Source organism: Phoenix dactylifera, chromosome 2 (genome assembly GCF_051530095.1).
Source record: "Phoenix dactylifera cultivar Ajwa chromosome 2, Ajwa_hap1_PhDact_Kaust_v1.1, whole genome shotgun sequence".
NCBI lineage: Eukaryota > Viridiplantae > Streptophyta > Magnoliopsida > Arecales > Arecaceae > Phoenix > Phoenix dactylifera.
This window is the reverse complement of record NC_143191.1, coordinates 50823465-50843741: the sequence shown is the minus strand read 5'-3', so window position 1 is coordinate 50843741 and position 20277 is coordinate 50823465. Positions and strand designations below refer to the sequence as shown.

The following is a 20277-nucleotide window of genomic DNA, read 5'->3' as shown; positions in this document are numbered from 1 at the left end:
AAAAAAAAAAATCAATCTCTTTCCTCTTCTTCCACTCCAAGTTTGATATATTCTTTTTTTTTTTTCTTGTCATATTATATTTAGCTTGGTCTCCTCCTCCTTCTTTTCTTATATTTTTAGCATACTTCTTTTTTTTTGATATAACAGGAAGATATTTCTAACCTCCAGCTAATTTATTAGGATAATGAATTTTAAAACGTGCAAGTAGAGTCCAATTTAAATCACTAACAAGTCATGATAATAATGATTTGGTTTTAGTTAATTTATTTTTCTCTAAAATATCTGTTTGACGACTAGTTAACTTTATTCTAATTATTTTTTTAATCTAAATTTTTCAAATTCATCTATTTATCTATGGGCAGAAAAACATCACGCGGGCCTGCGTCTTGTCCCAAGTGTAAAACCCAACCCAAAACCCCTCAAAACCGTTGGCTTGCCTTCTTTTTCCTCGCAGGCAACCTCCACTGCCCGCCCTCCCTCCCTCTCTCAAACACCTTCCCTACAAAACAAAGAACGCCTCTCTCTCTCTCTCTCTCTCTCTCTCTCTCGCCTCCCCCCCCCCCCCCCTCCGGCCTCCGGGCATGAATCTCGTGCGGATCTTCTCCTGTAAATTGATTCCTAATCCAATACCTTCCATCTCCCCAATCTCTCTGCTCAACCCTCACATAAAATCTCTTTTCCCCCCTCTTTTTTGATCCATGACAGCTCAGAATCGCCGCTCCCTGGCTCTCCTGAAGCACTCTTCCAGGCCTTTCTCGGCGGAGACGGCAGAGTACGCGAAGAGGAACTACGCCAGCAACATCTCCGAGTACAACACCGTCATCAGCTCACTCATCGCCCAGCGAAGGCAAAGCTCCGATCTTTCTTGCCTCCTTCGCTTTTATTGCCCCTTAGATCTCATTCTTGATCGGTTTTGTGGAATGTGGGCTTCAGGAATTACTTGCTGAGGGATGCGTACGATGACATGTTGCTCGACGGCGTCCAGCCGGTGCGCGACACATTCCACTCTCTTATTGTGGGGACCATGAAATGCAGCCGGCTCCAAGATGGATTCTTCTTCCGCGACCAGATGAATGCCATGGGCTTGCACCCCGATGTCGGCTCTCCTGTCCTATTTGCTCCTTTTATCTTTTATTGTACCGTGAATTCTGGATATAGTTGTGGATTGGTCACAAGTGACCGTAAATCTTGTAGGTTTAGAAGCTTTAAGAGTTGGAGTCTTGGATGGAAAGGGCTTGAAGAAGCCTTCTTGGTTTTGCAGGTTAATCTGTACAATTTCTTGATCTCGACCTGTGGGAAATGCAAGAACTCTGATGCGGCAAAAAAAGTGTGTTGTTTTTTGCCTGACATCTTTTTTTGAAATTTTTCTTGTTTAGCAATGTTTGAAACTGATCTGGAAATACTTGGTGGGTGTAGTGATCGTGATGTTCTTTTCCCTTGTCAGTTATCACCTTCTATATTATTACTTGATAGTCATTTTTTTTTAAAAAAAATTATAACGAAGCTTTTGGAAGAAATGAAGAGGCATGGGGTGAAGTTGAAAGGAGAGACTTACATTTGCCTCCTTAATGCTTGTGCAGCAACTGGACGTACAGATCAAGTGTATGTTGTAATTGGTGATTAAATGCCGCTTAATCTTAATTTAATTTTATCAATATTGTTTTGAATTTGTCAGTCTGTTACATGAATGGAAATTCTTATAACCTTGCATTGATAGTTTTTCTGTAGTTGGTTTTTATGTGAATGTGGAATATTTATTGTCAGTGTAGGCGAGCAATGGAATTTAAGAATCCATTTGCTAAAGCATAATATCACTGCAGTACATTTCAGGTGTTATTTTGTAGTACATGCATCTAGGCTCTGTTAAGTTCAGGTTATCTAAATGCATTGAAAATCGATTGATCATTAAGTTGAATCAATTTATGTTACAGCTATGCAATTGTTCGTGATATGACTGCTGCTGGCCTTGGATTAAACAAATTTTGCTATGCTGGACTTATAACTGCATTTAAGAACAAGTTACCAATCACCAAGGAGACTACTACAAAAGTATGTGATTCATGCTGTTATAAATCTTCTTCTTCTTCTTTACTGATATTTGCTTCCATGTCTTTCTAAATGTGTGCTCTAATGAAAAGATCATCGAGTTTGTCTAGCAATCCAAGGGGTGGTCATCAATTGAAACTTCAAGTAATAGTGGAGAAAATGTGATGATGAATGTTTCTGAGGAGGAATTGTATAATATCCCAACTGGAGAATATGTGCACAGACGGGGATTTATAAACAGATAGTTAACAGTTTATTATGTAGCTTTACATGCATGCGCAGATTTAAAGAGTAAAGAGGTATTATTTTTATCTTTTCTTAAAACTGGAGCCTGTTATTGATCAATATTATGGATAGAGTGTCTAGAATAATAGTGTTATTATGCAAAGTCTGAGCACTGTAGTTCTTGGGCTGTAAAAGAAGATGTTTTTAGCAGTAATTAGTTTTTGTAAGTTTTGCCTCTTAAACCCTTTCAGTGACTTGTTTTTATATGGTTATAATGCATATAATTTAGAGTGCTTATAGAAAATGCATTTATTTTGATTTTTTGCTTGAATAATCCAAAGTAGTTATTTGGTTGTACAACTAAGAGTTCTATAATTTGGGCCTTTGGGCTGTAGCTGAAGCATATACAGATGATACTTTAGGCTATCAGAAAAGAATATGCTATATTAGATCGTAAGAGAAGTTGAATGCAATTTTCACAAATTATTGGGTTTCATTCTTGTATTGATGTGGTTGGTCCTAACTACATGACTGAAGTCGATAAAGTCAAATATGTCAAATATGCGACTTGAAAACTTAGAATTATTCTGTTCTTTATTTTTATGAACAATATTTAGTGATGCAGATGTATTCTGTGGTGGCCTAAATAGTGTGATGGTTAATTTTATTTATCTGATATTGGAATGCAGATACTTTTTTCCCCCTTTTAAAAGTTATGCCTACCATGAACTTGTTTCTAAGTAAGTATCAGTTGGCTGTTTTCCGAGTTCTATGCATTTTTTATTGGAAGAGTTTGGTTCAATGTTAAGATCATACTTGTACACATTCAGATAGATACACAAACATGTTGAATCTTAAAATCTGGATTCAGAAGCATTCACATTTAGCTTGAGCTGTAGGGTATGATGCTTTCATGCTATCACTTCGTCCTAGTGCAGGATTTTAGTGGTACTGTAATGAAGGGCTCTGGAAGTTGGAACAAAATTCTGGAGCTCTAGCAGAAGCATTTGCAAAAGATGCTTGTGCCTAGCAAAGAACGTTCATTGCTTGTACATGATCTATGTATGCTGCGGTCATTTTGGATAGTTCAATAGACAATCCATCTTATTGGGCTGCAAAACGTAGTTGTAAGGGGTTGAATTTGCATTAACTGATATCCCTATAAGATATTGAACCATTTAGGCTAAGCCTTCAACCTTTGACACCAAATTTTTTGATGTAGAGAAAAGAGAATAGAGAGAAGAAGAGGGAGCAAGAAAAAGAGAGGAAAGAGGGGACCTGCTGACCTGGTGTCCTCAACTTCAAAATATGCCGAAACCCCACCTATAATAAAAGGATTTATTTAAATTCGAACCTGATATTCAACTCTCCCTAGTCCCTACACTAAATGAAAGCTTATTCTAGATGAAACTCAGTACAAGTCTAATAAACCTAAAGCTAATCTTGCCCATTGATTTGAAAGCTTAAAGATTTTTTTGTATTTTTACTAGTAAACTTAAAGGTGTTCCATGACCTAAACAAATTGGTTGAAATTACAAAACTCAAAAAAGTCCAAAACAATAGCAAAAGCGGATTAATTTCTTCTCTCTCTCTCAAATTTGCAAGAGTGAATGCCTAACCATCTGGTGTTCTACATAAATAAGCCTGTAATCGGCTCACGACGCCAAACTCCTATGTCCTAACTATTGGTGTTTTGACTATCAGCCTTGAGCACTATAATGTTCGTCTATTACTTTCTATTTAAACTTAAATTTGCGTGATTCTTGATATGCTTGAAATCTAATCAAATAACTGTCTCCTCATTCATCATATTTTTTTTCATGACATAATCTTTTGGCTGCTATTAATAAGTACAAGATACATGGTGTGTTGCTAGTTTTTGACCAAGGTACACAGTTCCGGTCCAAATCAGGCGGTATGGAGCATACCGTACCATTCCAGTTCGGTACCGGTATCCAGTACGGATGGCGTACCGGCACTCGGTATGCCAAAAAAATTTCGTACTGTACCATACCGATATTATGTTAGTGTGGCACTAATACGGGGTTCGGTACTGAGACGACGAACCTTATTTTTGACCATGATTGTTGCTCGTGGATCAAAATTGCAGCCAATGACTTGCATCCACATGCTTGTCGCTGAACTCAAGCTAGGCATACTTTCCCTGACCTTAGACCCAAGATCTCCTAACAGAGCATTTTGAAAGCGTGATCAAAATTACCTTGTATCTACATCTTAAATACATGTCATGGATATGTCAATCTTGCACTGATAAACAAGTATCATGGAGCCTTGTCATATAGGTTTTTTGATTCTCCAAATGATGGAAATGCCTGTGTCTAGAGAAATTATTTATCTCTGATATTTTATTCTAGGCTTGCTGAAAATCCATGTAGTTCTTCCATTAATTTCTTTGGTAAATTTAAATATTTGAGTTGGTTTAAGGCTTGGAACATCTTTTCCTATAAAAAATTGCGACTCTTATTTATGATTATCAAGCCATTTGACTTATCTTGCTCTCACACTAATGTATTCCCTTTGTCATTTGACTTATCTTGCTCTCAAATTAAATATGTTCCCTTTGACATTTGAATTATCTTTCTCTCACATAAATGTATTCCCTTTGACTTTCTAAACCATATCATCAAATTGTTCATTAATCATTATGATTGTAAGGATGGGGGTTAAACTTTCTTTACAATATTAATTAATGTATAACATATAATCTTGACCTGATATTCACATTTTGATCAACTTACTTTTTGTAATGGTGTAGAACACTCAAGAAAGGTTAGTAGAAGGTTACTCGTTGGGGTCATTGACCTTACTTAAGTACCCAAGACCTCCCAAATGCATCCGATGAGCTAAACACATGCTCGTGCAGGTTCTGATGTACTTTTCTTCTTTAAGCCCTAGTGCCCTTTCTAGGGGGAAGGGTCCAATTAGAAACACTACTATCATCTCCTGGTTTGCTCCAAAAAGGCCCATGTTGCAGTGCCTCCTAGCCACGCATAAGCTGTAGGCTGGGTTGGCTTTGATACCATTTGTGATAACCCAGAAGCTTTCCTAAAAAGGGATAGCTAGAAGGTTATTGATTGGGGTCCTTGGTTTTGCTTAAGCACCCAATACCACCTTAGCAAATATCCGATGTGGGACTCAATACCGGACTTTGTGGTTCCTCGCACTTTTGTCGATCATTTTACTGACTTCTTTTCCATGTAATTTATTGCCATGTTTATGCCTGTGAATGTTGTTATATTTGTTAAGTGAAACCTCATTCATTGTAACATAGATTTTAATTATATAGCTAATATGATCTTGTTATGACAACTGGCTAACATAATTAACATGTAGCTTGATGATGCTTTTGATTTGGCTTTATTGTTACGTTATAATTTAATTGTTTCCTTGATTTAATGGGAGTGGTTATTTGATCAATAAGGACTTTCCCTTGCCTTGTTTCTTAGCTTTATAGTATTAGTATTCGTGAAACTGTAGACTGTAATTGAAATGTTAATTCTTGATGGCTGATTATTGAACTGTTGGTTATTAATTGAATTTTATCTTGTTATTACAAAAAAATAATTGAGGGAGCATGAATTCAGTGTATAGTGGACTATATGACCACAGCTCATAAATATCAATTCATGTATTGCATCAGGAGTTGTTAACTGACTCCTGCTTTCTATTCTTTCTGCAGACAATGGAAACAATTCTTGAAATGCTTAAAAGAGATGGCTATTCTTATGATGTCTTCATTGTCATGCAAGCACTGAGGTATTTTTTCATTTAGATGCCTTGTTTTGTAGAGTTACTTCTAGCTTGTAGATTTATATGTTCTTTATCAAGGATCCTGCAACATCCTTAATGGTTAAACTTATGCTGGACTTTGTTGTGGTGTGTTTTCGTCTGATGCAAGAGAATGTAATCTCAGTGTTTACATTGGTTGATGTATTAGTATCACTCTTTTTTTTTTGTGTGGTAATATGAGTACAGAAGTATCCTGTAGTTAGAGCTATGCCTCCTTATTTTACCTTGCAAATAGAATCAGTTATACGAAGTGATACGACTTTAAGATAATTGCAGACCAGGTAATGTTTCAGTTTATCAATTTGCTAGTATTCAATAGCTAGCAGCTTTACCAACTCAGTCGCTTTGCAGCCTCATTCCCCATCACATACTAATAGTTTGCGACGGCCTGATTCAGCCCAACTCCAAACATTGGGTGAGATCTGGTCTATCTGTGAAATTGGGTTGGGTTCGGAGTCCATTGGTTGTTTTGTTTAGGTTGGGTACCATAGCTCACTGATCTGCTCGATTTTCTCAGTCTCAGAGCAGAGCACTCTATTTTAAAATTTTAGCTCCTATAATATGATCCATTCCCATGCTATATGCCCATTGAGTTCTACAAACTTTTTTTGTTAACAGTAGTTATAGTGCATGTGTAGAGGCATATAGTTGCTAAAGATTCTAAATTTAAAATAATTTTATTAATTTTTTAAAATAGCTGAAATAATCAATTCATAATCAACTTTTTTAATGCATTATCTCACCTTCTTCTCTTGGTTCACATTTTATCTTACATTTTGTTTAGAAGTTAGTACAAGTGGATCTTTTCCTACCAGCTGTCTCAACTCTCCTTTTCTCATTATCAAAAGTCAAGCTATGTCAGAATCACTTCATCTATAGAAATCTAACATGTTTTAAGATTTACTAACATCTTACTATTAGTGAGGGGAAACAATTTCGAGTGCTTGAAATAATTCAAAAAATCAAAGAAAATCCAAATGTGACAAATAATTCCATAGAAAATCTAGAAACATGCAAAAAGATAAATAAAGAAAAATAGGATCAGATATCCTAAATTCTGATAAATAAGCACATGTGAGAAAACGGGAATATTCTATGATAGTACTATGCAGTATGCACATTGGCAACTTATGATGGAAGAATGCCAGAACATAAGTTTTTTGTTGTTTGAACAGGCCATGGGCATATGTGAGCCTTTACTTGCTGCAACTCATGAGGCTTATGCCATTTTTACATGATATGTCCAAAGATCATAAATCGAGACCTAAGACTTTGGCCAATTGGCCATATAGGTTAAATTAGAATTGGCATATGAACTTGACATATGTCATTTGTGCTTGCAACTGCTTCATCTATGCTAGTTACAGTTTGGTTTGGATCCAATTCATCCGGATAAAGTACTCAACTTTGACCCTTCATTTGTATGAACTAGGGATTGCAATGGATGGGTTTCAGTTAGCCTCTATTACCAAGGTCCAATCAGCCTGATCTGAACCTGACTTCACATGCCAACTGATCATGCTTCCTCCATCAAACTTCTTGGCAGGTAAATTTGATTAACTGGAACCTGACCTGGGTAAGTAGGGAGGAGAGCGAGAATGCAGCAGAGAAGGGGCCCATTGATGGTGGTGGGGCAGTGGGTTGCAGTGGAGTGATAAGCAACTGTAATGGAGATGATCTACCATGAGGTAACAGATCACGAACTACAAGCGGTGGGCTGCAGATGGGTGAGGGGCAACAGTAGGTGAGAAAGTTGTAGGGGTGATCGAAGTATGACAATAGAGTGCGCTGCAACAGTGCAGGCCATGAACTGCAATTGACAGGCTATGGAGGGGAGATTGGCAACAGTGAGTGACCAAGTTGTGGTGGAGGGCAAAGAATGACAATAAAGCATAGGGAAAAAGTTGATAACAAGGACATAAGAGTCAATGAGGTACCATGGAGGTAATGTGACTTGGGCTGATGGGTAGGGAAGAGGTGTTGAGAAGAAGAGGAAGGTTGAAGGGGAGGAGAGGTTGGAGGATGGGAGTGGAGAGAAGGTAGAAGAATAGAGCGAGTTATAGGAGAGAGGGAACCAAAGGTGAGGGGAGGAGAGAAAAGGAGAGGAGAGGTGTAGTTGAAGGGAGGTTGGTAGATTTGGAGAGGAAAAGGAGATTAAAGTGTTTTTTTGGATTATAGATTAGCATCTTCTTTAGGGCTGCAAATGGGTTGAGTCAACCCGTGACCCAACTTAGCCCCTGCCTGATTAGACCCAATCTGATGTGTATTAGAAGACCAATGGGCTAGGTCGGGTTTAAAAAATGGATCCCATCTAAATTCTGGTTCGGATCTAGGTCGTGTAGTTTCAACTGACCTAGCCCGATCCGACCCATACATCATCCGGATCTAATTTGGCCAATAAAAAATGGGCCCGACCTGACCCAATCTAAAAATCCGAATCATATACACCTTCTCCTTCACTTTTGAATATCTTTCCTAATTCATCGAGTAAACTTTCATTCAAACTATTTTCTCTTTTTCATGTCAACAACTGTATCTCTCTTTTATTTTTTGTTTAATTATATTTAAATATGAATATTTCATTATTTGTTTTGGTGGATTCTAATTTGTAATGTCCTTAAGTACATCTATCTATCTATATATATATAATTACAGTTTGTAAATTTAAGAATGGTAAATTACTTGGATAAAATTTAAAAGGTTTTTGAATGAAATTTCAAGTTTCAGTTCGCTCTTTTTAGTTTTATTTTTTTAATGATTTTATATTTAAATATCAATATTATATTTTAGCTGGGAAAGAATAGCTAGATGGTTGACTTGAACAGCAAACCTAACCGAACCTAGTCATTTTGGGTTGCGTCTAGGTCATACTTGATCTCGACCCTACTTGAACAACCTGCTGGTCTATAGTTCTTTCTGTAGATCTGGTCCCACCTGACGCAATTAGGTAATGGATTGGCGGGTCTAAAATCATGACCCAAATATGAAATTGGTTCAGGTGAGGTTGGGGTCATGCATGCCCTAGTTTGACCCAACCCATATGCAGCCTTACTTACTGATCTTTAATAACATATTCGTAAAAAAGTATGTAGTAACCTGACATGACAAAGTACCTTAGCTTAAGCTTGACCTGACCTGTTGATGGGTTTGCCATTCTTGACCAAAACTTGAACCATGGAACACTTAGGTGGGTGAAGTTAGTCTAACAGTTTCAGGTCAAAATAGCCCTAAGTTCTGCTTGTTTAGGCATTTGTACCACCTGTTTCCAGACCATCAAGTCATGTTTGACCTTTCCATTACTTGAATTTCCATCAAGATCCACAACACCTAAGCTCAAAATGCTTGAAGTACATTCTTGGGGATTTGAACTTTGGGTTTCCTCTCAACGAGGCGGATGCCATACCCCCATATCAACTCAACGATGAGTTGGGTAGCATAGTCACATAGCTTGTGTGATTAATAATTATCTGCTTCACTATTGATTTTTTGCTAATATTTTAGTCATAGTTATTGAAATTCAACATTGTCAAATCAATCCTTTTAGTTTGCTATTATTTGAAGAAATTGTAATATTGAAATAGATTGTTTTACATGGTTGACTAAGGAAGTTCTCTGCAAGAGTAATATTTATCCGTTTCCATCTTTCTGAAATCATTTACAGCTTGTGGAATGTAATCTTGGACATGATATGTAGATATGTTCATTGAGAGATGTGCAACATTTTCAATTAGAATCTTGTTTTTCTTCCAAAATTAATAGAGGGAAAATGGAAGGGAAGGAGATAAAAAAGCTAAATTTATAAAAAAAAAAAGGAGAGGAAGAAGAAAGAAGATGTTTCAATTCCCTCTTTACTAGTGTTTTATGATCTTCTTGTGGTCTAGTTTCCTGTGTTGCTCTTCATGTTGCAACCAAATTTTGCACAAAGTTGATTTTCTGCTTGAATGATCTGCTTCATAATACTTGAAAGATTGTTTGTGTTAATTTCTTGTACCTCGGATTCCATAGACATTAGTTGATGGAGCAATGGTTGGTTATACTCCTCAAGGGATGCAACTTGCACAAGATACCCTGGTAATTGATTCCTCTGATCTTTGAGTCTGCTTGTTACTTCTATCAAATTTACTAGGCTTGCATATTACATTTTACGATCTCAGGGAAAAATGAATGCAATAGGATTTTTCTTGAATCCCAAGATGGGAAGCGATCTCCTCCTGGCAGCTGCAGGTGAAAAGGTAAGCAGATGGATATAATTCTGATTACCAAAAAAGGTAGTGATTTTCCTGCTTTTGTTTCTTCCAAGATATAGTTTTTATTTCTTTAGAGTTCATGATCATATTATCCTGAGAATTTTTGCGCCAAATCTGACTGTTGGCTGTCGTGAAGTGGTGCTGAATGCATTGAAGGTTTCTGTTAGGTAAACTAACTGCATGTAATATTGGATGTCTAGAAGGTTTTTCAAAAAAGGGATTACATTAAATAATTGATCTGTTTGTATTTAGTTGCTCTGTAATGGAATGTTGTAGAGCTCGAAACTGGTACTTTCATGAACTCTAGTAATACATTAAGCTGTTAACTGTGTGCAGATGGGTGGATACACCACTGCCAATTATATATGGGATCTATTACAAAGCCGCAAGATTGATCCTTCTCTTCCTGTGGTGGAGGCCTACCACGAGGGTTTGAAGGTACTGTTTTCCTTCTACTGTTGCATACGATGCTTCAACATAGTTGAGTCGTTGTGGAACAAGTAGACAAACGATATACAGAGAGTTTATTTTCTAATAGATGCATGCATATGATTTTACAGCCTAATATGTCAAACTGGCCTTAAAATGGTCAACATATGACTGGACGCACCATTGTTATATGCCATTTTCTTAAGATGATAGATTCCTATACAGAACACACTGTCTATAGTGCCTTGAGAAAATATCGGATGCTTTTTCTTTATTCCAGCAACGGGAGATACCAGTAGATGATCCACAGCTTCTGATGGTTTCACGCACGCTCGATAATCTCAGGCTTAGATTTGGAGGAAGAAGAAATGCTTAGAGTGGACCAGTATTTTGCAGTCTGCTTTCAGGGACCCCCTTCTCTTCCCTGTATGTTATTTGGGTGCAGTGCTTCTTAGCTTTACAGGTGCAGTCATCTTCAGTTAGAGGCTACCGAAAGTAACATTGTAATATGAATGAGGTCTACTTGTACAAGATATTCAGAACAGAGCACAATTTTAGTGTTAAATTATAGATAAAAAAATTAATTTACATAGTCTTCTATAGAGCAACAACTTGATGGTTATTTTTAATTGTAACAAAGATAACTTTACTAGCATTTTTTTTTCTTTTAGTGAGAAATGTGGGGGGAATGCCACCACCATGGTTTGAACCTTGAACAGTGGATCTCGTCCAAGTGGAGGGAGATGAAAACCAGCTAAACTAGGACTGTTGGCAACTGTACTAGCATTTAAGCTCCTGATTGCATTATTTCTCATATTGCACTGACCTGGCAGTGGTAGGGCCAGCAGCTTTTGTTCCACAGTTTTGCTGAATTGTGGTCAATCTAGAATCCTATGCTCATTTCAATGCAAAAAGAATAAAAGAAAGGATAAAAAAAGAATTCTATGCTGATAGCTAAAGTGATTCTTGGGTTTTATGTCTTTCTGTGATCTGCTAATAATTCCTGAAGATTTAGGTGATGATCTTCGTCCCCTGCAGGCAATTAATACATAATTGCAATGTGAACCTCGTGGAAGTTTTGCAAGAAGCATTATCTATATATTATCACAGGCACAGCCAATTAAAAATAGCTGCTTTCTCATGTAGTCCTATAATCACTTCTTTTTGGTAACATAGGAACTGAAAAACTGACAACTCCTGAAGTGGAACCTGGCGATTATAATCGCAAAGGAATGGTTAAGGGAATGCTTTGTTGATGGGTTTCTTTAGGCTCCATTGTCTCCAGTTGGTTATACTTGATTCTTTTCAAGCCTTATATGTGATTAGAAGCATCTTCAGATGTTGCCCATTTGTAAGAGCTTCTTGAAAATGGCCAGAGTTAGATTTTATCTGGCCTTGAAAATTAAAGAGGTTATATATGACACGAGCTAGCAACTCTTATGGCTCAAGCAGTGAGCATGGCAGAACATAAAGGTGTTGCAGCTTCATGTTTGGCTCTTTCTCATCTGGCAGTAAGATTGAGAAGCTGGCTACATCCATTAAAACACTGGGGAATGATGGGTTGGGGACAATATTATGACCTAAAATCTGATTAGTCTTCCTCATACAGTTATCAAAGGAAGCATCGGTCTCTTTATTCTTCTCTCTCCTCTTATTCTTTCCTCTCATATTCAGCCTGTCCCTTGTAGAAATTCTAGTGGGGGTCTCATATTCAGTCCCATAACAAGACCAAATTTCTTGATGGTTCCAGGTAGAGTTTGGGTTTGGCTCTAAGTTTATGAAGATCAAATTGATATCTCGGTTATATCTAGTCATGCCAATGCCTGTCAGTTTTGCCCAACTTTCCCCTAGGCTGATATTTGACCTAATCCAAGAACAAGAGCTAAACTACTGGCTGGAATATATCATTGCATCATATCCAAATCAAAGCATGTTCTACCATGAAAAACTACGATTCATCATGATTTCAAAATTCTAGTATTTCGTACTCTATGCCTTTTTACAGTAACTAGGTCAATTTAGCAAGTAAGAACTTTTAATAATCAGTGTCTTGTTTCTCCAATCACTTGGTTACAAAGCATACATAGGCCATTTTGTAATTAACACTAAACACGGACGGCGACCGTGATTCATATGCCATTTATTTATAATTTACAACATGATTAGAAAAGTGTCAAACCATCATGATGGTCATGTTTTATAAAGCATGCATCAATTTTTTCTCTTTGGTTGTAGCATCCTAGTACAAGGCTATGTTTGGATACCTTGTCACTGGAGAAAAGGCTTCATATTGAAGGAGTTACAAAGGAGTGCTTGAATCATAGTCATGTACTATTCATGATATCCATCCATCCGAATCTCATTTTTCTCAAATGCCATGCTAGTTTTTAACAAAGTAAGCTGATGATCATGTTGGAAAAGCATGATTCAGATAGTATAATCCATGATTACCTTTGACCACTGTCCTTCCAAGGCAACTAGAATTCTAGGGTCCACTTCACCTTCTCCAATGCTTTCTTCTACAAGCAATTCCAGAAGAAAAAGAAGAGTCCGTTTGCTTTTCCTCCATTATTGCTTGTCTTGGTTGGCATCTCTTGAGCTTCTTCTAGAAGGGCGGCTCCCATGGACCACTGTTCGCAATCCCATATGGCCATATCCATTGTCACCGTTTCCTCATTTTTAAGTCATCAGCATTCACGTTGGCAATACTACCAGAACCTGCCTATCTACCTACTGTTTCACCCACTTTGCCTAATCTTGCCTCTCTTTTTTTTTTCCTACTACGAAAACCTTTTAGGTACAAATATCAAAAATTTAAAGGGTTTTTTTGTATAAATATCCTTCTAAAAATTTAAATATACGTGAATACCCTCTTAAATTTATATTTATTTCTGTACCCTCATAAAATACTGTTTTTGTACAAATACTTCAATACAATGGTTCTCTAACACCGTTAATAAAAATCATATTTATTTTAATTAAAAATAAAATAAAATTTTGAAATTACTTTTTTTTGTCCTCCATCGTAATCGCCTTATAAATATTTTTTTTTTCACATTTATCCATTAAGGATATTTTAGTCATTTTAATTTGAAACCATTAATTTTTTAATGGTGTTAGATGACGTGGGTACATATGCGAAAAAAAGATAAAAAAGGATAGAACAAGAAAACAAGTATTTTGCGAGGGTATACATGCAAATATCAATTTTAGAAGGATATTAATATAAAATTCGATATTTAGGAGGATATTCATACAAAAAAAACCTAAATTTAAATTAGAAAAAGTTTATGTAGAGTACTCTATAGTCAGGTCTCAAAGAATCCTTTGTTTTTTTTTTATTATTTTTATTTTTTGAGATTAAAGTTTCAAAGAAATTAATCTTGGCTGTCAATACTCATAACAAGATCAGTAATTTTGCTGATAAGCTAATTAAATGGTTATATAGAACTTGTTGGAATGTGTGTTTGGTTTCTCTTTTCAGCTGAATATACTGTTAAAAGCTGATAGTGTTATGTTTCAGAGATTTTAAGAAAACAATTATTTTAGCAGAGAAGTGGTTATACTCGATCTTAGTAGTATCATGTTAGACAACTGCTATAAAGGGGCTTAACTGTATTAAATTAAACATTCATTTTTGTACGGTTATTTGGTTGATAAGGTATAAGGCTTCCAAAGCATATCAATTTCCAGAAGTAAAACCATGGAGCTAATTGGATCAGATAACCTGATCAGATAACTGTGACATAGCTAGATGATCTCACCTTAGATTAACCAGGAAATTAAGCTCGTTGATGCGTCCCGTACCCCGACATAATAAGTTCGCTACAAACCTAATTAGAGGAAATTTCTTGGTAGAGACTATGATATATAACAAGTATTTCTTAGTTAGGCTGAAATACTTTTTAGTATTTGGCTCCAAATATTTTCTAGTGGAAATCATTAAAAGTCCCCTCAAAAACCAAATCTGTTCTATTGGTCATGTTCTATGACATAAAATATATAGAAATAAAAAATCATGAATTTTTGAGATCTCCTACTTATGCATACGGTCAGCAAGAAACAACGATAGTAATATAATTAGTGAGCAGAAATATAGCATAAGCTATTTAATTTGTAGATCTAAAATATTAATTCGATATAGAATTGCAGTTAATTTGCACGTTCATAAGCTAAAGATCAAACTACAGCATGCTATCATATTATTGAAGATGTCAATTTTATTTTCATTTGATGCATGAGTAGAAAATTTTAAAAATTTGTGACTTTTTGTTTCTAAACATTTATGTACATCATAGGTCAAGATCTCGGTTTTTATTCTGAAAGATCCTTTATTGATTTCGACCGGGAAGAATTTGGAACCAAAACGCTCCAAAAGCATGTTAACCTAACTTTTATTAGTTATACAACTCTACCCACATTTAATTGATCAGAAACTTATGTTAAATAGAAAAAGAATCTCATTTAGATTTTTTTTTTAAGTCTCTAAGGTTACCGAGAAACCCTAGTTGCATCTCAGCAGCATGGTGTAAAACCTAAGAATTAATTCCGAAGCCTAGCTAGTGGGGACTCCAAGGAGACTCCTCTGTTACTATATCCAGCTATGAATGCGGTGGATCTACACAACTCTTGTTGGACTTGCTAGGTGTCCTATATGCAGTTTTAGGTGCTTCCATACTTTGCCAACTATCATTGTTATGGACGAGCAGTGACCCTTGGCATCTGCAACCAAAATCCTTTTCATTGTAGAATCTTTGATTTCTTTAAATCTATCTAGCGGTATTATAATTATCGAAGTCTAAATACTTGAAAAAGGTAATAAATTATCACTACTGTAACAACACAGGACTTCACCCAAAATGGCTCGTTGGAAAGTATTATTTGAATTCTTTAGTTCTGTACAGGTACCCAAAATCTCCTCGGCAAATAACCGACATGGGATTAAACACACGCCCGCACGGGTCCTCACATACTTCCTTCGTTTAACCCCTGACATCCTCGTTAAGCTAAGGGTTCAAATTCATTCAAATCTAATCATATGCACTACGATAGGCTCGTGGTTAGCCTCCATTAACCCGTGCTGCAGTATCCTATAGTCCACATAGACTATAGACGTGTGTTTAGTCCTACATCAGTTATTCGCCGAGAAGATATTGGGTACTTATACGGGACTAAAGAACCCAAATAATACTTTTCGGCTATCCATTTTGGGTGAGGTCCTGAGTTGTTATAAATGGTATCAAAGTGGATCTAGTCCATAATCTATGTGGACTAGGGGACACTGCAGTACAGATCCATTGGGGATGACCATAAACTGATCGTGATGTTTGTGATTAGATTTGAATGGATTTAAAACTCTTAGCCCAATGAGGACGTCAGGGCTTGAGCGAGGGGAGTATGTAAGGATCCGTGCGGGTATGTGTTTAGTCCCACATCAGTTATTCGCTGGATAGATCTTGAGTACTTATACAAATCAAGGAACCCAAATAATACTTTACGACTAGCTATTTTGGGTGAGGTCTTGGGTTGCTACAACTACTAGAAATAATTTATTGCGCAAGAACTCTCGTCAATTCACACTCTTCTGATTATGATGTGTACCACATAAATTTGGTCTGATGGCACCAGGGTTGCCAATCTATGATGTGGTCATTGACATGGGTCTTTGTTTTTTTAGCTCCTGTTAGAAATGCAATGATACAGATAAGAAAAAAAAATACCTCTCCAAAGTCACCTCTTTTTAGAAAGAAATATTATAGGCCGGTTTCTTTTGGACAGCAATATATTTATCCAGAGGAGATAATTTTGGTTCAGATTTTGGTATGACCAAAGTCCTCATATAGGATTTGCAAAGGTAATTCTCACAACTAGGATTCTGGAGGACTTGCAGTTTATGTGTTAGCTATGAATCTATGATTCAACTAACTCTGTGCATCTATCAGCTATATAACTTTTCACCTTCAGATCTCTTTGCTGCAAAAGCATGAGTTATTTGTAACTTTTTTGTACAAGATTTTTGTGTCACTAAAGCATGTCTCATGCTTTAGTAACAAAGCAATCTCAGAGAAAAAAAGGTCATAAAGGTCATATGTAGCTTTCAAAAGGTGCTAATGGAAGTCCAAGAAACAGGAAACTACACTTCATCTGGGCAACCTTTTTTGAGGTTCTTCTTAAGCTTACAAGTGCTCTTTTCAGAAAGGTGAGATTTAAAGGTTCAGATTGGTCGGGAACTATATCTTTGTTAGGATAAGGATCCCAATCCCCAGTGAATAATGTTTTCATTAACAATTCTTTTTCGCTTTAGATGAAGCTAAATATTTCTTTTACTGGCTATGCAAGACAGAATTAATTTTTTACCTTTTTTTCCTGTAAACAAATAAGGGTTTAGATTCTGCTCTCTCTATGATAGGGCAGAACTGATTTGAGCAGCTTAACTTGAAGTTTAAATAAGTATAAATTGGGTTTCATTCAAATGTTATTCAACTGATCTTGAACTCTAACATAAGCTTGAAATCCAGTTCGAGTTGAATCGATACGAATCCAATTTGATCAGAATTGGCTTGATGAGACTTAAACTAAAACTTTATATCTGATATATTTAAGTTATTATTATATAATCAACCATTAGATCTAGTTAAATAATTAAATGCCATCTTTAGTTGTAATTGGGGCCTACCTGCAACCCTTTGCTTGGCAGCTACAGGTTCTGGGGTCAGTTCTTTCTTAGTACATCTGAAAAAACTTTGGATGGGTTATTACAGTGTAATTGGATCTCCTCCTTTATCTCTTTCTCTCGGAAAAAAATTGCCACCTTTGTTTTAAGAAATGATAGAAAGAAAGATCGAGCTTGAACCAAACTTGAATCAAGCTTGGCTTGAGCTCGAACTGAGCCTGATTGGCCCCACCTAAATTGAAATGGACTCATCATTTTTGGCTTGGTTTGAAATTAAACTCGAATTAGACTTGATTAGCTATTAAAATAGTTCAGCATCGCAACCCTCCACCATATTTGCTCATATGAAATCTAGTTTGGTGAAATATAGAGAGAGAGTAAACTGAGTTGTGGCCCACTGAATTCCTCCCTCCTCCACATGATTTAAATTATGAGGTATTATTCTTTTTAAATGTCTGAACTGGATAATTCTATTAAATATGCTTCTATAGTTGCTTTTCTTTATAAAAAAATAAATAATAACATTTTTTTTTTCTAACAATTATTTCCTTGTTATCTTGCATCATTGTTTTCCACAAAGCTTCTTGTAACTCTTCACAGCGTACTCCGCATATGTATGTAGGCAAATAGAAGGCATTGGTGGACTTCTCCATTCTTCTGGGTCACTCTTCCCATCACATCAACCATGGCCATCTCTGCCCCTTAAAGCCATTACATGTTCTGACTCCATCAAGAGCTGAGCCATTTACTCCTGGTGACCGGCAATGGAAGCCAGCGGCGACTCGGAGGCCGACTTGGATCCCCTCACCGGCCGCGCCATCCTAACCATGGAGGAAGACGCAGCAGCCGATGAAGATGACACCGAGTCATGCATCCATGACCCACATGACAACGTCCACACCGATCACAACAACTTCAGCAATGATGATGATGATGATGATGATGATGATGATGGTGTTGATGATGGTGTTGATGATGGTGTTGATGTTGTTATCGATGATGATGCTAACATGGAGCACGAAAGAGTGATGACATGGTCGCCAGGGGAGGTGACGGCATTAGAGGAGGAAGAGGTGGTGGATTCTGCTGAAGAGGACCGGCTATTCTGGGAGACCTGTTTGGCTTCTGGCTATCCTTAGATATTTGCCTTTTTAGTAGCATTTGAAGTGTTCTTTGACATTGAATTAGTTTGTGTCCATACTAAATTTTTTCCTTCATTTCAATCACTTCGTTGAATGGAAGGGTGTTTCTCTGGTGGGGGCTTGCATGTTTTATGTAATCACCATGGTTTAAGCTTAATCATGCATATAGTTGATGAGGGCTCATTTATTTTGTTTTCTTGTTTGTGTTGCCAAAGGAGCTTTCAACTAAGCAAGCATCGAAGAAGAAAACTACTTGTATATTTTTGTGATGTCCTTCATGGGGATATTGTTGATTTGGCTTTTCTCATGATTTACCTCTGATTGTTATCTTTTGCTTCCCCTCTTCAGCTCCTTATTTTGGTTTCTTTGGGTGTTGTTGTTTGGGCCTGGCACCAACAATAGCATATCTCACATGGATGTGGTTCCTTCAAAATCTTGCCATCTTTTTTTTTTACTTGTCTCGTTATGAATTCTTTCAAAATTTAGAAGATCTATGAAAGCTTTCCCAATGCTTGCTAGATCGTAGACTCTGAGAAGTAAGTTTCCTGTCTTTTTTTGGGTAACAAGGTAAGTTTCCTTTCTTGGAAATTGACTTTTTATGTTTAGTGGCATGTCATTGGTTTAGACCATGCTAGGAATCTAACAGGAGGGCTAATTTTCAAAGCCTAGAATTAACCAAATATTTTATAGTTTAGAATTAACCATGTAAATTGAACTAAGGCGGACATGTTTTAGAGGATTTTTTTTTTGTTCTCTTAATTTCAAAGGAAAAATGTAAAAGAGAAAATACATACTTTTTTTTTTTTTTTGAAAACAGTAGTCTCAAGCTGGAGAAAGAGGTATTTGTTCAACATGCATAATTTTCAAGCTTTTGCTCTGTTCCGACACTTAGCCCCCTTTTTTTTTTCCTCCCCTCTCTCTTCCTCCCCCACCCCCTCCTTTCATGCATGATTCCATTTCACATAAGATAACATCCTATAAAAGATCGGTCATCCCGCATCCTTCATATATATATATATATATATGATAAAGCAAACAGATTTGCAGCACTTTTGGTAGTTTAAAAGAGTACCACACCTGTACAAATCTTGTCATCAAAATGTGCCCTTAGACACAGGTATCAGTTATTCAGATGAATAAATTCATCGCCTTGGTCACAATTACCTGCTTCCATTAGCCATGTGAAGTGCAAGCATGCAAGCTAACTTGCTTAGGACAAGAATTGATCAGGAGTTAACAAGATGAATGGGATATGCTGGCTGACCGGTCATCGAAGCATGTATATCGACCACAAACTTGCTAAAACAATTGACAACTCTCAAAAAACAACCTTGATTAATTCAGAGATGGCCCCTGTTTAGGGTCGAAGGGCTTCTTTCCTGGCCAGGCAAGGCAGTCCCTGTATGAAAAAGTTTTGGATGCTAGCCACCTAACCCTAATTTCTTCAAGGTCATTTTTAAGAGAGACCGCCAATTGATGGTTTAATTGCACAGCTGAATGTTAAACCTGTATTTATACAAGATTAGACCTGCCAATACACATTGGGCATGGGCCAGAGATCAAACATAAAATACCCGGCTAAATTAAGGAATGAAAATAGAATTTTTGGTCAGCAAGAACTAAACATAAATGAAAATCAATCCTACTAATAATTTGCGCATCGATCGCATCGATCTTTTCCCCACTCCATGCTCATATCCTCCCA

General features: G+C 36.7%; 1 pseudogene across 1 annotated transcript; it reads left to right on the top strand.

The window, feature by feature from the left end:
- Positions 1-559: 559 nt before the first annotated feature.
- Positions 560-12524, top strand: LOC103723515 (pentatricopeptide repeat-containing protein At4g35850, mitochondrial-like; annotated as a pseudogene). The gene is made up of 14 exons (XR_016398956.1): positions 560-606; positions 706-847; positions 934-1096; positions 1262-1327; positions 1505-1602; positions 1932-2049; positions 2139-2345; positions 5972-6048; positions 7666-7717; positions 8052-8120; positions 10087-10152; positions 10236-10313; positions 10665-10766; positions 11038-12524. The product of XR_016398956.1 is annotated as a pentatricopeptide repeat-containing protein At4g35850, mitochondrial-like (transcript).
- Positions 12525-20277: the final 7753 nt, after the last annotated feature.